This window comes from Mirounga angustirostris, unplaced genomic scaffold, assembly GCF_029215605.1.
Source record: "Mirounga angustirostris isolate CCGP_5_RB_7025 unplaced genomic scaffold, mMirAng1.0.hap1 SCAF_11, whole genome shotgun sequence".
NCBI lineage: Eukaryota > Metazoa > Chordata > Mammalia > Carnivora > Phocidae > Mirounga > Mirounga angustirostris.
Genome location: NW_026991719.1, coordinates 41,170,459 through 41,184,701, shown reverse-complemented (window position 1 = coordinate 41,184,701; position 14,243 = coordinate 41,170,459). Strand labels below are relative to the sequence as shown.

General features: G+C 42.0%; 1 protein-coding gene across 3 annotated transcripts in view; it reads left to right on the top strand.

The window, feature by feature from the left end:
• The first annotated feature begins 6,300 nt into the window (after positions 1–6,300).
• ZNF41 (zinc finger protein 41) overlaps positions 6,301–14,243 on the top strand; it is a 45,166-nt gene continuing 37,223 nt past the window's right edge. The window contains exon 1 of one of the 3 annotated variants that reach the window (XM_045876941.3): positions 6,301–6,693. The gene's annotated coding sequence lies outside the window, so the exon portion shown is untranslated. Of the gene's footprint in view, positions 6,694–6,936; positions 7,461–14,243 lie in introns of those variants that run through there. The other 2 variants (XM_054507783.2, XM_064573999.1) reach the window with 2 other exon arrangements.

Below are 14,243 nucleotides of genomic sequence, written 5' to 3'. Positions count from 1 at the left end.
TGATGAGATTTAACACTTCTGAGCTGATGATATTTAGATAAAATTTTGGACTTGAGTTGATGTTGTAATGTGTTGGCGCTTTTGAGGGTGTTGGGATAGCGTAAATGTATTTTGTATGCGGGATGGACATCGATATTTGGGGACCAGAGGGTGCACTGCGGTAGGTTGTATAACAACTCCCCAAAGATATCCATGTGTTAACTCCTGGAACTATGAATGCTAGATTGTTTGGCCAAAAAAAAAAAAAAGACTTTGCAGACGTGAGGGTCTTAAGATAAGGCGTTAAGTTAAGACCTGTTAAGTTATGGGTCTTGAGATAGGGCGAGTACCTTAGATTATCCAGATGGGCCTTAAATGCCATCACAAGTGCTCTTATAAGAGAGAGGCAGAGAGAGACGACATGAACAGAAGAAGAGAAGACAATGTGACCACAGAGGCAGAGATTGAAGTAATGCAGCCACAAGCCAAATGCCCGAAGCCTTGGGAGGGAGCCGAGCTCTGCTGACACCTTGATTTTAGCCTAGTGATGCAGATTCAGAGTTCTTGCCTCCAGAACTGTGAGGGAATAAATTCGTTGTTTTAAGCCACCAAGTTTGAGATAATTTGTTACAGCAGCCATAGAGAATGAATGCACTCACTTTCTATTGTCCTAACCTGCTCAATTTTTATTTCACCCCAGCAGTTTCTCCACCATATAGATCCCTGTCCTAGAAGAGAGCCCCCGGTGGATCAGTATAGTAAAGGATTAATTCAGCAAGTCTGGAGTATCCAAACCTCGCACATTCCTAAGAAAGCTTTGGCCCTTGCTCAGCTCCTAGGAGACAACTTCTAAGACCTTGAACTATCCTGCCTGTTAAGAATATCTTTGTTTGGGGGCGCCTGGGTGGCTCAGATGGTTAAGCGTCTGCCTTTGGCTCAGGTCATGATCTCAGGGTCCTGGGATTGAGCCCCGCATCGGGCTCCCTGCTCCTTGGGAGCCTGCTTCTCCCTCTGCCTCTCTCTCTCTCTGTCTCTCATGAATAAATAAATAAAATCTTAAAAAAAAAAAAGAATATCTTTGTTTGGGGCACCTGGGTAGCTCAGTCGGTTCAGCATCTGCCTTTGGCTCAGGTCATGATCCCAGGGTTCTGAGATCGAGCCCTACATTGGGCTCCCTGCTCAGTGGGGAGCCTGCTTTCTCCCTCTGCCCGTCGCTCCCCCTGCCTGGGCGCTCTCTCTCTCTCTGACAGGTAAATGGATAAAAATCTTTTAAAAACAACAAAACAAAATAAGAGTTCTGTGTTGTTTACTAAAAGAGGCAAAATTAAACAATAGCAAAGGATACATGTCAGGTAAATGCAAGCAGAAGAAAAGCAGGTCTGATGATATAATTATCAAGTTAAATTCCATGGCTAAAAGCATTCAACAGATAAAAAGAGACGTTATATGATAATAAATTCTACATTTGGTGAAGATATAATATGTATAAACCTTTACAAAAACACAAATAACACCCACAAAAATAATAGAGATGAAACAAAACCTTAAAATCATAATTTAGTGAGAGATTATACTTCTTCCAGAATATGATGAATCAAGTTAACAAAAACAAAGGCAAAAAAGATATGAAAATTATAATCAATCAGCCGTATTTAATAGACATAAAGAGAACTTTATATCTTTTTAAAAATACATATTATTTATTTATTTATTTATTTGAGAGAGAGCACGTGCAAGCAGGAGAGAGAGGGAGAGAGAATCTCAAGCAGACTCCGTGCTGAGAGTGGAGTCTGACACAGGCTTGTTTCCCAAGACCCTGAGATCATGACCTGAGCTGAAACCAAGGGTCAGACCATCAACCGACTCTGCCAGCCAGGTAGGCTAAGAACTTTATATCTTACAAGGAAAATATATAATCTTTACTCCTATGTCCTTGCAACATTAAAAAACATTCAGTTGTCTAACCTGGCCTCAGAGAAATGATTGATACATTTTAAAAAGTAAGGCTTTGACAGATCACTTCCTCTGATAAGATCCAGTAAAAACAGAAATAAATCAAAATGTTACCAAAACACCTTAACTAGTTGGAAATTAAGAAGCACTTTCCTAAATAAATGGTGATGAAAGGGGTCTATGTTTCATAAACTTTACCAGCCCATAGAGAAAGATGGAAATTTTCCAATTTATTTTGTGAAAGAATAACCTTAATGCCCAAACTGAAATATATTGCTCAAAAAAGAAGATAACTTAGAGACAATCTTTCATAAATGTGGATGAAAATTTCTAAATAAAGAATCCACATATCAAATCCAGATGTGTCTCAAGAAAAAAGGGGTGCCTGGGTGGATCAGTCGGTTAAGCATTCAACTGTTGATTTCAGCTCAGGTCATCTCAGGGTTGTGAGATGGAACCCCACCCCTGGGGCTCTCTCTCCCTCTCCCTCTGTCCCCCCACCCCCCTCAGCATGTGCTCTTTCTCTCTCTCTAAAAAAAGAAAAAGAAAAAAAATACACCATAACCATTAAGATGATTCTAGAAATGCCAGTGTGGTTTAATATTTATAAGTCAATCAACAGAATTCATTACACCAATACTTTAGAAAAGCTACATAATGCTATTGATATTTCAAAAGTATATGATACAATTCAGTAGCCATTATATTAATAATAAAAACTCAAAATAACAAAAGAAGGGAACTACTTAAAATTGACAAAACCATTTTCCAAAAATTGCCAGAAAACTGTATACTAAATGGTAAAATGTTTAAATCATTTCCATTAAAATTGGTAACAAGATAGGGATGCCCTCTATCACATGTATTACTCAACATTATTTTGGAGACAGTATTTCAGCACTGTCCAATACACATTTCCAGAAATGTTTCATATTTAATGCTATCTAGTAGAGTAACCACTAGCTATATGCAGCTATTGAACATTTTAAATGTGGCTAGGTAACTAAGAACCAAATTTTAATTTATTTGGCTTAAATAAATTTAAATTTATTTGTTTAGGCTTTTTAAGTTTTTTTTCAGTTTCAGTGAGTTAACATACAGTGTTGTATTAGTTTCAGGTGTACAATATGGTGATTCAACAATTCCATACATCACGCAGTGCTCATCACAAGTGCCCTCCTTAATCCCCATCCCCTATTTCACCCATCCCCTCACCCCCCTCCCCTCTGATAACCATCGTTTGTTCTCTGTAATTAAGAGTCTGTTTCTTGGGGCACCTGGTGGCTCAGGGTCCTGGGATCAAGTCCTGCATTGGGCTCCTTGCTCAGCGGGGAGCCTGCGTCTCCCTCTGCCTGCCGCTCCCCCTGCTTGTGCTCTCTCTCTCTCTCTCTGTCAAATAAATAATAAAATCTTTAAAAAAAAAAAAAAAGGGTCGGGGCGCCTGGGTGGCTCAGTCGTGAAGCGTCTGCCTTCGGCTCAGGTCATGATCCCAGGTCCTGGGATCGAGCCCCGTGTCCGGCTCCCCACTTGGCAGGGAGTCTGCTTCTCCCTCTCCCACTCCCCCTGCTTGTGTTCCCTCTCTCGCTGTCTCTCTCTCTGTGTCAAATAAATAAATAAAATCTTTAAAAAAATAAATTAAATTTTAAAAAGAGTCTGTTTCTGAATAAATTTAAATTTAAATAGCCACATGAGCTTAGTGGCTACTGTACTGAACAGCTAACACAATAAAAAGAATTGCACCAAATATTGGATAAATGAGAAAATATTATCTATATCTGATAGGCTGTACGATTAGAAAACTTGAGAGACTATACTAAGAAGCTTCCAGAATTGGTAGGTCATGATAAGGGGCTGGATACAAGATAAAATTATAAAAATAGGTTATTTTCTTCCTATACTAACAGTAAGCAGATAGGATTAGCAAACAAGCCTTACTTAACAATGACAACAAAAATGTTGTGAATATCTGAGAACAAATTTAACCAAAAAAGATGATGGACTTCTAGGAGATGACAAAATGTCATTGCAGTATATGAGACATAATCAAATAGAGACTCATGAAAAAAAAAAATAGAGACTCATGAAATCCTAGATACAAAGGCTTATTGTAACAAAAAGCATTGAATCTTCCCAAACTATTATATTAGGGTAATACAGTTCCAATTAGAATCCCAATAGTTTTGTTTTGTTGGGGTTTGGGGGAGGGGGCTGGCATTCATTTTGAAACTTCATTTTAAACTTCAGGGAGTTCTAAGAAAAATAAATTCGCAAGAAGAGAACTCCTTTGAATTCAGATTACAGAGACACAATCAAGAGTTCAGGTCAAGCAAAAAGTTATGTGTGGCCTTGTATGACAAAAGTGATATTTAATTCAGTGGCTACAGGGCAGTGTGTTCCATAAACAGCCAGCTGACATTGTTGAATTTTACCTGAGCCCTGTGATCCTGGTAAACAGTGAAGGTTGAGAAACCCCCTTATTCTTTCATGTTCTGGAAAACCGCTTACTGCCAAGAACTCCCCTTCCCTACATGACTTAGACAGGACTCACGGATGCTCCTGTTGTTTACCTATGACAAGGACAGACACAGAACTTCCAAATTCCCAGTCCTTGCCTCATAAGCATTGATTTAATCAGAACAGAATGCTTGTTAGCCAAATGTCAGTCGAGCGTCCCTCTTTCCCACAGCCTCCTGAACTTGGCTTGTCCCCAAGCCCGAGAAAGCACAAAAAATTGTGGAATGTGCCCGCTCTTCACAGCCTCCCCTGGGAGGGAATCGACTGACCACAGTGGGCACTTTCCCATCAGGTCAGGTGCTACCGGCCATTCTCCTGCTAATGTAGCTCCCCTCCCACAGATTCTGCTTATCTTGGCTTGCCTCCTCCTTACCCTATCTATAAAAGAGAAGCCTTTTTCTGTTTGGTTATGAGATAATGGCAGATTTCTGAAATGGAAGCTTTCTCCCTATTTGACACAAGAACAAAACTTGACCTTGACCTCATACCCTCTGCCACAGTAAATTCTAACTAGATTAAAGGTTTAAGTAGAAAAAAATTGAAGCAATAAAAATGAAATAAATGTTAAGACTCTTTTTGGGCAGACGTGGAATGGGGGAGGAGGACCAAGCAAGACAGGAAATACAGAAGCCAGGAAAGAAAGTTTAGACATTTCTGATGAGAGACTACATCTTTCTAAACACATACTGAAGGACACCTATAAAAAGCAAAGGAGAAAAAGAGTTAGGGGGGAAATACTGCAATGCAACTCACAAAGGGTTGGTATCCCTAATGCACAAAGGGCTTCTACAAATCGATAAGAAAAAGACAAATTACTCCAAAGTAAATTGGACAAAGGATATGAAAATCAGCAGAAGAGAAAATCCAAGTGGTCAACAAACAGAAAAAGATGCTGTGTTGCGGAAGCAGTCAGGAAAATGCAAATTAAAGCAAGTATTTACTACTGGCCCTCACACTGGCAAACATGAAAGACAACATCAACATCCAGTGCTGAAAAGATTTGCCTCAACGAACTCCTATTTTGCTGGTGGGGGTAGGCATGTTACAATCTTCTGGGGAAGAGATTTGGCTGTATCTATTCGACAACAAAATACCCTTACCTGAACCTAATAATAAACTTCAAAATACAGGAAGCAAAAATTGACTAGCACAATGAAAACCTGACCTAACAATACAATGGGAGAATCTCTCACCTCTCTCAGGAACTCATGGGGCAAGCGGAAGAAAATCATCAGGAAGGAAGTACATTTTTTTAAAGGCCCACCTAACAAGCTGGAGCCAACAAACCCATATACTCAACCCAACAACTGGAAAATACAGTCTTTTTAAAAATCAGGAGATGAAACAGTTTTTGAAAACTGGGCCCGTGCTTGAGCCTCAAGGCAAGTTTCAACAGATTTCAAAGACTCAGCATCATTCAGACAATAGTCCCAGACCACAATGCAATTAGGTGAGAAAACACTAACATCAGACTAACTTTGTGTTTATTGGGGGAAAGGAACAGGGTGTCAGGAATTTTCTGCACTCGCTCTAAATTCCTTCTTGGTGTCGTTAATTCCGAGAGGATTATGTGACAGACTGAGATGAGTCCAATCGAAAACAGCTCCTTTCAATACCTGTGGCCCAAAGCCCACCAAACGTGCAGCCGGCGCTCAGCCGCTTTTGTTTCCTTCCCCTACAAAACTCCTCCGCCCTATAAAACTCCCCAAGCTCCAGGGAACGCCGGGCTGGGCTGTTGTCCCTGTCGCAGCAGCCTGAAAAAAGTACACATTCCCTCGCCCTGCGAGTCTCGGAGAAGTTCTGCAAGTTGGACAATGGACTTCTAAATAATTCGCGGGTTAAAAGGGGGGAAAAGTTACAAAGTAGCGCTTGAAACCAAACACTAATGGAAGTAAAGCAAAACTTGGATCTTTAGAACTTTAGCCTTAATGCTTTTAGAAGGCAACCAGGAAGGGTGAGCACTCGATTTTTAAAAAAGTGGACGAACTGCCCCGCCACCGATATCACGGGCCCCCCAGTGAGTCGCTCCACATGATACTTGGTCCCTGGCGCGAAATCACCTCAGCTCCCCACGCCCAGAGTGGTTAAACTCTCGCTGCGGGCGACTTCCGCTTCCTGGCCTAAATCTGACACGCACTACTCCCCCCCCCGTCCCCCCGTGGCAACCACCCAGGGTCGGTGACAGTCGAGGAGCCCGGAGGAGCCCGGCGATGCCCTCAGCCGACGCGGGGACCGAGGCGCCGGCAGGTGGGCACGTCGCGGCGCCCCGGGCCCCGCCGCCGCGCGCCACCCGCGCCCGTCAGGGGCCGTTGCGCTCGCTCTCGAAGGGGAGCCGGGGCGGAGGCCGGGGCGGGGGCGGGGGCGGGCCCGTTGGGGGGCCTGCTGCTCGGAGGAGTCTTCCCAGCGGGGACGGGGCGGCGGGGGCGGGGGGCCTGGCGGCGCGTGAAGACGCCGCGGCGCCCCGGGGGATGCGGCCCGAGGGCGGGGCCCCTGAGCGCGGGGAAAGGCGAGCGGCCGGCCTGCGCCTGGGCGGCCGCTGTGCACAAGGCGGCGCGGGCGGGAGAAGTGCCGGCGGCACAGCCCGCGCTCCCGCCGGGTCGGCTCCCGGGCGGTCCCGCAGGGCCGGATGGGGCCGGGGACTGGCGGCTCCGCGGCCGCAATGACCACCCTTCCAAGATGGCGACTCCCGTAGAGACACTCCCGAGGGGACAGCCATGTTAGTTGCCTGACCGAGTCACTAAAGAACATTTGAAAGCCCGCCTCTCCACCTCCACGCACACGCGCTAACACAGCGCGAGGGCACCCTGTGGGGTGGCGGGCGGCCGGCCGCTCCCGAGCCGACACTGAGCATGTGCGCGCTGAAGTCCAGACACGGAAGAGTCCCTCAGAGGTAGTTTCCACACTTAGGGTTCCGGGACTGGCTTTAACAGAGGCGGGCACAGTTGGGCCAGCAAAGCACTGACATGATGATGGGGGTGTGGTGGATTTCGCACTCAGTGATGCTACTCTGTAGGGTGAGTGATGAGGCTTCTCTGAGGTCACTAAGTAGGAGGGGCGTGGAGTGAGTGACAGGAGTTTGGGGTGAGGGATGGGTCAGTGGGGAAAATAAAATGGGTAGTCCGTGGGATGAGTGATGAGGGTGCTGGGGGGTCTTTCGGGTGAGCGATGAGGAGTCTGTGGGGGAGACGGGTGAGGATTCTCAGAGGTCACTGATGGGGTCTGCCGAGTAAGTGATTGGAGCTGTGGGATAAGTGATGGAGGTCTGTCGGGTGAATCGTAGGGGGTTGGTGAGGTTAGTGATAGGGGGCTGTAAGATGAATGATTGGAGTTCAGTGGGTCGGTGGTGAGGGTGTTTGGGGAGTAACGGGTGGTCTGTGGAGTGAATGGTGGAGAGTTTATGGGGTACTGAAGAATCAATGAATGAATGATTCATTGTAGCTCACTTCGGACCGTGGGGTGACTGTTGCATGGTCTGTGAGGTGCATGATGGGGTTTATTGAGTGGATGGTCAAGGTTTCTACGGTGTCAGTCATGCATTTATTTGGGACTGGTTGATGGAGGGGCCAGTGGAATCATACACTGCCTCACGGAGTCAGTGATGGGTGGTCTTAAACCGAGATGGGATTGTTTCAAAACCCTACCTTGACTTTGTTGGGCCTCCTGTATTTTTGTTTTCTGCGTCATTAATTTCTCCCCTTGATTTCATTATTTCTCTTCTTTGGGTTTTTTCTTTTATTCTTATTTTTAAATTCCTAAGTTGAACGCTTATCTCATTAATATTCAATCACTTTTCTTTTATAATATAAGCATTAAGTTCATGAATTTTCCTCTAAGAACACTTTAGCTCCATGTAACAGATTTTGATATGTAACATTTTCACTATAGTTTACTTCACATGTTTTCTAATTTCTGTTGTGGTTTTCTCTCTCACCCCATAGTTGTTTAGATATGAGATTCTAATTTTCCAAAAAGTTGAAGGGGCGCCTGGGTGGCTCAGTCGTTAAGTGTCTGCCTTCGGCTCAGGTCATGATCCCAGGGTCCTGGGATCGAGCCCCACGTTGGGCTCCCTGCTCAGCGGGAAGCCTGCTTCTCCCTTTCCCACTCCCCCTGCTTGTGTTCCCTCTCTTGCCATCTCTCTCTCTGTCAAATGAATAAATAAAAAATCTTTTTTAAAAAGTTGAAAAAAAATTTTTAAGATTTCATTCATTTATTTGAGAGAGAGAGGGAGAGAGCACAAGCAGAGGGAGGGGCAGGCAGAGGGAGAGGGAGAAGCAGGCTTCCCCGCTGAGCCGGAGCCCGATGCCGGGCTCGATCCCAGTACCCTGGGATCAAGACCTGAGCCGAAGGCAGACACTTAACCAACAGCCACCCAGGCGCCCCAAACGTTGAAATTTTTGTTATTGATTTCTAAACTACACTCAGAGACTGTCATCCTAGTGATTATTAGGTGCAGAAATGGATGTTCCTTAAAGTGGATGGAATATATTGAATTTTGGTTAAATTATTTTCCAAAACTTTTGTAAAATTGGTACTCCCACCTGGTGCCTGGGTGGCTCAGTTGGTTTAACATCGGACTTGGGCTGGGGTCTTGATCATGGGGTCACATCCCCCACTCGGGCTCCACACTGCGGGGGGGAATCTGCTTCTCCCTCTCCCTCTGTCTCTTCCCCCCACACCCCCACCCAGCTCGTTCTCGTGCTCTGTCGAATAAATAAAATATTTAAAAATAGAAAAAATAAAAAATAAAAATAAAAGGGCTCACTCTAACATCCTGTCCCACACTGAATATTGCTGCTTTTTTTTTAATTTTCCCCATTCCGGGGGCCAAACAGAATGGTATCTGTTTTTACTTTGGTAAAGTAAATGGTATCTAGTATCTTGTTTTACTCTGATATGCATTTTTCCGGCAACTAGTGGTTGAGTATCTTTGCATATGTTTTTTAAAGTTTTCATATCCTTTGCTCTTTTTTTCCTTTGGGTGGTTTGTCTTTCTAATTTGTGAATATTAACCTTCTGTCATTTATTGTGATTTTTTCCCCTTTTATCTTTTATATCTTGATTTTTGAAAGATGTTTTCACATATAATTAGAAAAAGTAATTATCTGATTAGAGATATCTGGTCTACGGCCATCCCACCCTGAGCGCACCCGATCTCATCTGATTAGAGATATGTCTTTGGTTCTGAGTCTTGTCTTGCTTAGTGAGTTCTCCCCACTTCATGCTTAAACAAATATATGCCTTAAGTTTAACATTTTTATTGTTTTAATTTTTATTTATTTATTTTTAAAGATTTTATTCATTTATTTGACAGAGAGAGACACAGTGGGAGAGGGAACACAAGCAGGGGGAGTAGTGGGAGAGGGAGAAGCAGGCTTCCTGTGGAGCAGGGAGCCCGATGCGGGGCTCGATCCCAGGACCCTGGGATCATGACCTGAACCGAAGGCAGACGCTTAATGACTGAGCCACCCAGGCGCCCCTGTTTTAATTTTTAAAATTAAATTTCAATCCAACTGGAATTTACTCTGATGTGTGGTGTGAGATGAGATCGAAGTTTGTATTTTCCGTTTGGATAGAAAATTTGCTGGTACCAATCATTAAATGAAAACACTTTTCTAACTCAACTACATGCCACTATTGTCGCATAAATTTCCAAATGTATTGCTCTATTTCTGAGCTCTATTTTTCCTTCTGATATATGTATCTACTCCCTTTCAAAAAAGTATGTTGACTTTTAGAAATACTTTTAATAACAAACAGTGCTAGCCCCTTCACTGTTCTTTTTCTTTCTTTTTTGGTTGTTTTCTTTAATATTCTTTAGCATTTATTCTTCCATGTGAATGTTAAAACCATCTTATTTTATTTCAAAACAACCATTAAAACTTATGTATTTTATAGTTTTCTTCTTTTTTAAAAGATTTATTTATTTGAGAGAGCGTGCATGAGAGCGGGGGAGGGGCTGAGGGAGAGAATCTCAAGCAGACTCCCCACTGAGCTCAGAGCCTGACTCAGGGCTTGATCTCACCACCCATGAGATCATGACCTGAGCCAAAACCAAGAGTCAGAGGCTCAACTGACTGAGCCACCCAGGCGCCCTTATAGTTTTCTTCCTATAGACCCAGCACCTTTTTATAAAAAAAAAAAAAAATTGCATTCTTAAATATTTTACATTTGTTTTTGTCACCATGGTGAAAGGCATACTTTTTCTATTTCCAAAGGAAAAAAAATCTGTCAACTTTTATTTTCTTTTTTGTATTGTATTTCTTATCCAATGCAATGATCAGATTCTCTTGTGAATTCTAGTTGCTTTTTAAAGTCTCTTAGTTTTCTTAGATAGAATGTCATATTGCATCCAGTTAACAGTGATACTCTCTCTTCCTTCCAAATATTTATTCTGATTACCTCGTCTTCTCTTGCATTAGCTAGCACTTTTGGAACAATGTTGAATGATACTTGATAGAGGGTATCCCTATTTTGTTGCTAATTTGAAAGTGAAATGTGTTCATTCATTCATTTATTCGACAAACATTTAGTGAGTACCTTCCCCTTGCCAAAAGACTGGGTTTGAAATCCTACATGACCACTTACTAGCTACATGATCTTTTTTATTTCTAACAGATTTATTGATATAATTCATCTACCATAAACTTATGGTAAACTACCGATTCAAAGCTTACAATTCAGTAGTTTTTAGTATATTCATGGAGTTGTGTAACCACCACCACAATCTAATTTTAGAACATTCTATAACCTCAGAAAGAAACATGGTACCCATGCCTCATTCCCATTCTGTATCCCCCTGCTGCAGGCAACCATTTACTGTCTCTGTAGATTTAACAATTCCAGGTTTTTCATATAAATGGAATCATACAATATGTGGTCTTTTGTGACTCTCTTCTCTCACTTACCGTAATGTTTTCAAGATTCATCCATGCATGCTATGGCATGTATCAGTACTTCATTCCTTTTTTATTACTGACTAATATTCTTCTGTAAGGATATACCACATTTTGTTTTTCCATTCATCAGTTGAGGGACATTTGGGTTTTTTCCACTTTTAACTACTATGAATAATGCTGCAATGAACATTTGTGTCCACGTTTTTGTGTGGACATCTATTTTCATTTCTCTTGGGAGTGGAATTGCTAGATCATATGGCACCTCTATGTTTAACACTTTGAAGAACTGCCAAACAGTTTTTCGAAATGGCTGTGCCATTTTACATCCCACCAGGAATGTATGTAGGTTCCAATTAGTCACATCCCCGCCAACACTTGTTACTGTCTTTTTTTAGCCTAGCCATCCCAGTGGGTGGGAAGTGGTATCTCATTGTGGTTTTGATTTCTATTTCTCTAATGACTAGTGATATTAAATATCTTTTCATGTATGCAGTGGACTGAATGTTTAGGTTTCCCCCAAATTCATATGTTGAAATCCTAATTCCCAATGTGATAGTATTAGGAGGTGAGGTCTCTGGGAGTTGATGAGGTCATGAAGGTGGAGCCCTCATGAATGGGATTAGTACCCTTATAAAAGAAACCCCAGAGAGTCCTTTTCCCCTTTTTGCCATGCAACAAGAAGATGGCCATCTATGAACCAAGAAGCAGGTTCTCCCCAGACCCCAAATCTGCTGGTGCTTTGATCTTGGACTTCTCAGCCGCCAGCACCGTGAGAAAGAAAGGTTTTTTGTTTAAGCCACCCAGTCTGTGGTAGTTCGTTATAGCAGCCCGAACTCACTGACGATGTGCTCATTGGCTGTTTGCCTATCTTCTTTGGGGGGATATCAGTTTAAGTCCTGTGCCTATTATTAATTGAGTGATTTGATTTTTTATTATTGAGTTGTAAGTATTCTTGATATGTTCTGGATACCAGTCCCTTGTCAGATATGTGATTTGCATTTATTTTCTCCCATTTTATGGGTATCTTTTCACTTTCTTGGTGGTTGACTTTGTAGCACAAAGGTTGTGATTTTGATAAAGTCCAATTTATCTATTTTTTTCTTTTGTTTCTTGTGCTTTTGATGTCTTAGGCTTTTCTTTCCCCACAGAATTATATTGACACGCTTATCTAAAATCAGTTGACTGTAGGAGCCCTAGCTGGCTCAGTCAGTTAAACGTCTGATTCTTGATTTCGGCTTAGGTCGTGATCTCAGGGTCGTGGGATCAAGCCCTGCATCAAGGCTCCTCGCTCAGCAGGGAGTCTGCTTGCCCCTTGCCCTCTGCCTGCCCCCCACCCCCCCACCCTCGCTCATGCTCTCTCTCTTGCTCTCGAATAAATAAATAAAAATCCTTAAAATGGTAAATTGTAATTATTTTCTTCTCTCTGATTAGTGGTCTTAACAGATTTCTACTTTCAGGGGGATTAATTTTGGTAGTTTATGTTTGCTGGGGATTTTCTCGTAGAGCTGCATGTAATGCTTAGTTAAATTATTTTGTTCACTCCCACTTTATTCTTCTTTGTTAAGACTGCTTTAGCTATTCTAAAAGCTGTGCCTTTCCATATAAATTCTAGAATATGCTTGTCTATGGATGTTGAATATATTCTCATGTACTTATTTGCCCTCCATATATCCTCTTTGGTGAAATGTCTCTTCATGTCTTCCGCCCATTTTCTAATTGGATTGTTTGTTTCTTCAATGTTGATTTTTGAGAGTTCTTTATATGTTACACTTATGAGTCTTTGTCAGATACTTTGTCACAGCCTGTAGCTTTTCATTTCATCCTCCTGACAGTGTCTTTTGCCGAGCTATAGTTTTTAATCTGTTGAAGTCAAATATATGTATTTTTCTTTTATTGATCATGTTTCTGGTGTCATATCTAAGAACTTTTACTAAGCCCTAAGTCCTGATGATTTTCTCTCACATAGTCTTCTAATGGTTTTATAGTTTTACATTTTACATTTGAATCTAAGATCCATTTTAGGTTAATTTTTTATGAAGTGTGACACTTAGATTGAGATTCATTTTGTTTTTTCCTTATGAATGATACAATTACTCCAGCACCATTTCTTGAAAAGACTTTCCTTCATCCATTGAATAGTTTTTGCACCTTTGTAAAAAAAAATTAGTTGGCTGTACTTGTGTGGGGCTATTTCTGGGCCCTGTCTTCTGTTTCATTGATCTATGTGTCCATCCCTTCATCAGTACCACATTGTCTTGATTCCTGTAGTTAAATAAAAAGCCTTGAAAACAGGTAGATTGATTTCTCCCATTTTATTCTTTGTCAGAATTGTTTTTAGCTATTGTAGATCCTTTGTCCTTCCACATAAATTTAAGAATAATTTTGCTTGTATCTACAAAAAATCTCTTGCTGAGATTTTAATAGGAATTATATTAAGTTCTGTATATCAACTTGTGAAGAATTGATATATATATTTTTAAAGATTTATTTATTTATTTGACGGAGAGAGACACAGCGAGAGAGGGAACACAAGCAGGGGGAGTGGGAGAGAGAGAAGCAGGCTTCCCGCTGGGTAGGGAGCCCGCTGGGTAGGGAGCCCGATGCGGGGCTCGATCCCAGGACCCTGGAATCATGACCTGAGCCGAAGGCAGACGCCCAACGACTGAGCCACCCAGGCGCCCCTAGAATTGATATTTTTACTATGTTGAGGCTACCCAACCATAAACACAGTCTCTATCTCCATTTATTTAGATCTTTTTGACTTCTTTCATCAACAGTCTCTAGTTTTCAGCATGCAAGCCTTGTACATGTTTTGTTACATTTACACCTAAATATTTCACTTCTGAGTGATGTAAAGTATTGTGTTTTTAATTTGTTTCGTCATGTTCATTTGTAGTATAT